Below are 4100 nucleotides of genomic sequence, written 5' to 3'. Positions count from 1 at the left end.
AAAAATGTAGCTTTAGTCAAAAGAAGCTCGATAACTATACAATAAATAATAACCAGATCTGATTATATGTTACACAAAACAGTGTAGAATATAGTGTACAATTATATTACTAATCTTGCTGGAGTTATGTAAATTCATAACCGGGCCGGTATGATTTTTGAACTATATTATAGTCAAATACGTACTATAGTAGCTTTTACAACTGGCTATGCAAATAAAAAAAAATTACTCAAACGTTATTTGTTTGCTTTAGATGCCCTCTTTGTTTGTTTATTTCTTTAAACCAAAGCCATATTTTGCTATCTTTTGTATCTATCGCAGGGAATCGGACGTCTCATTTGAGCATCGTAAGTTTGTAAACTTACCGCTGTCCGTCCGGGGAACTAGCTGCTCTGTTTCCTCTCATTCAAAATACTATTCTAATCTATATAAAGAAAATAGTTCTGTCTGTCCCTGTAACTACTTCGCAGGGTGTGGATGGATCTTCACCAAAATTGGAATGGAGATTCATTAGGTCAATGCGGGGGTACATTCAAACTTTCAATTTAGCGCCCCCCAGTGGCACAGCGGTATGTCTGCGAACTTACAACACTACAAACACAGATAGCCCATTGTTTAGCTTTGTGCTTAATTCCAAACAAACAAACAATTCAATTTACCATTTTGAGGTTTTAAGGTGTTTTAGTGTTTTTTTACCACTATGTTGTCCCCTGTTAATAAATATTTACCAAATTAGACATGAAGGTTTGTTGGGCCGATGTGGAGATAAATACAAACTTGTAGTTTCACATTTTGTTTTTTACAGTTTATATGGACGTTTTTACATATAAGGGTATCATATTTTCATGTTCTAAGATAGTCTTTCATTAATATGGCCAGGTGGTTAGGGCGCTCGACTTGCAATGTGTGGTTCGCGGGGTCACATCAACATGATCGACCTTTCACCCGTAGCTTTGCGCGAAATCTATAACAAACAAACAATAATCATCACAAAATACATGAAACTGACAACTAGTTAATGATGAGAAACTTCTTAACTGGAAAACATTGATGTTATTTTACGTTTAACAAATATGATTAAAATCTGACTTGTCTGAAGATGTTTTATTAGATTAATTAACCCTTGAAATATTCCTGAGAGAACATTTGTTTCCTATAAACCAGTGCCCAAGATGGCTTTTAATCAAAACCAGAATTAATTAGTTGAACTGAACCTATGGCAGCTTTGTCAGGTTAAATACTTGACACCTGTACTTTAAATATTGTTAAATAACTAAATAAAGTATTCTGAATATATATGTAAGTAAATATTGTACATTATTCAAAAGTGATATCAGTTCATCATTGAGTTTTTAAATTCGATTGTTTTTCGTATAATTCGAAAAAAAAATATTTCTTTCCATTTCATTAAGAAAAATCTTAAGTTTGAATCAAATGTGACTTAATGATATTCTTGCAAACTTATAAATAACTTATTAACATGAAATATAAACATCATTTACATAACAGTAGAAAAATGTACAAATGCTTAGTTATATTGAATTAAACACAGAATACTTCATATCTATGGAATTATTCATAAATAAGGGCATTTAAAGCAGCAAAATGGTGAATATATCATGATTTATACATCATGATTACTACTTGATGTTTAAATGTTAATGGATGAGACAGTGACATTTAAAACAAATTAATAATAACAAAGATAAATATTAAACAACAGCTATAAGTTTCGAGAGCAATAGGCAGTGATCATCAAGTGGCTGCATTAATATAGTGCCATCTTTTGACGAAAATGACACATAAAATAATAAGGGAGCCCGGATTAAAACCTCGATGTTACTAGATTTCTCAATAACCAGTCTCATTACAAGTTCTTCACTGAATTGAATTTCATAAGTTATTTATCACATCAACTGTTTGTGTTGCAATACCTTGTGTTGTGTACACGTTTTTGTTTTTGATCATCGAATTGGAAATACATTTTTATACTTTGAACACAACTCTGCATTTTACATCACATACTCTTTTCTTCCTGACAATTGTAGTAACTAACAAGCAATAATACAAAGTCACGTGTACATATTCTTTTTAATTGTATTTTGATTGTTTTTAGAAACTTGTTACCATTCTGGTCTTTATATTACTTGTACTTGTTTTCGCTACAGGGCAACATAAGTAACAAAACGGGGAGTATACAAGACATGTTAGAATATTTTCATTGATTGTAATTAGTTTGCTTACAAAAATTAATACGACTCTTATTTTCATGCTAGACATTTTTATATTTAATTGAAGTAGTGGAGTAGGAAATAACTTGTTTATATAATCTGTTTAAGCATGTTGTATTCCATGTGAAATATTCAGGACTGCGTGACGTTCTTTTCTATTAAAATTATTAAACTATCTTAACTACTTGACACAATCAAAAGTAATATCATAAAGTAATGTAGTAACATGAAAGTTTCCTACGTTTTTTCCCACCTTTACAAATCAATGTGTTAAGTACTGTGTACTTAAGGAACTGGTAGCAACATGGATAAAAATAGAGAGTCTTGGTTTTATTCAGTTTTCATCTTGTTTAACTTGACCATTTTTTTTACATACATAGTTTTGTCATGGTTTCGATGATATGATTACTAGACTTAAAACCTATGACGGTGCTAGGGAGAAACTTATTTTCCCAATATATTAATAACGTTTATACATCCTAAAGTGTCAAAACCAGACGTATTCCCCAGTTAAGAAGAATGGTATGTCCCTATAGTATATACTACTTAAATTATTATATGCTTTATCTTCAACAGACTGCGTCTAAAACTAGGTTCAGTTTATACAGCCACAGAGATACCTCTTTTATAAAGCGTTTGGAATCACTACCGTAACTATAGATATTAATGGTGTAAATTTGAGCGGCAAAACAAGCGGGGTATCTAAACCCGGTTTCTAGCGTTGTAAGGTGTGTAACAAAGCTACCATGAATATTTGTGATTAATGTACAAGTCGACAGATGGCACGAGTGAAGAATGTAAGCTAAAACAAGCTGTGAAATATTTGATAAAATAACAAATATTTGAATACATGCCACTGAGACAATACCCTAGAAATAGCAGCAACAAATATTTGGTAGACCCATTAACAGTTAATGTTGTAGAGTAGAACAAGCATAAGAGAATGACTCATATTTTAAATTAATTAGAATAATAATCATTAAAAGTATGTGCGTGTGTTTTCTTATAGCAAAGCCTCATCGGGCTATCTGCTGTTTCCACCGAGGGGAATAGATCCCCTAATTTTAGCGAATCCGAAGACCTACTGCTGTCCCACCGGGGGACTATTAAAAGTAACTTGAGAAATCGAAAATATCGTTATAATTTGTTATTACCCTTTAGTAAATGTTCGTTACTTGATGTACTTTGTCTACTGCTGTCCCACCATGATAGCAGAAAGGCGTACAATCAACCATCTTCTCAGTATTTTTTGTTATTGCTGGATTCTAAAAACCTAAGCTCTAACATTATATATATATATATATATATACTTTCCTGTTGATAAGAAATAGTGAAACACCATCTACCTGTCCTCCTTCTTCCATCATTGTTCAGTGTTTATTAATTGTTTCCTTATCTAAGATAACTTATGATGTTTATGAACATCCTGGAGGAATGTTGGTACAGAAAGAGACAATATTAGTGATATATTTAAGAACAAGTTAATCGTAAACTAAACCTGTAATCGAGAAGTCAAGTGATGTATTGAAAATTTAGACTAGCGGGATCGTATACAGCACACATTAAACTGATATGTTCAATAGTTACGCCCACGTATAATACGGAAAATAATTAGTTATAAATACGTAAAACTTCCTCACATACACTAATATAGACCAACAATTAAGGAAAAGAAAGTGAGTGTTGATAGAAACGAAACATGAAGAAAGATTTCAGTACAAACCACTGAAGCTATATAAGGGACTGTGGTCCTTCTGTCAAAAATAAATATACTGAAAACGCATCACAATTTAACGCAGGCATTTATACGCTCATTGGTCAATCAACAGTGAGAGCAACATTAGAATTCATCATTTGTAAATTAGAAAC

Source organism: Limulus polyphemus, unplaced genomic scaffold (assembly GCF_000517525.1).
Source record: "Limulus polyphemus unplaced genomic scaffold, Limulus_polyphemus-2.1.2 Scaffold4003, whole genome shotgun sequence".
In the NCBI taxonomy this organism is placed as follows: Eukaryota; Metazoa; Arthropoda; class Merostomata; order Xiphosura; family Limulidae; genus Limulus; species Limulus polyphemus.
The sequence above is the reverse complement of the archived record's forward strand: the minus strand, read 5'-3'. Positions refer to the sequence as shown.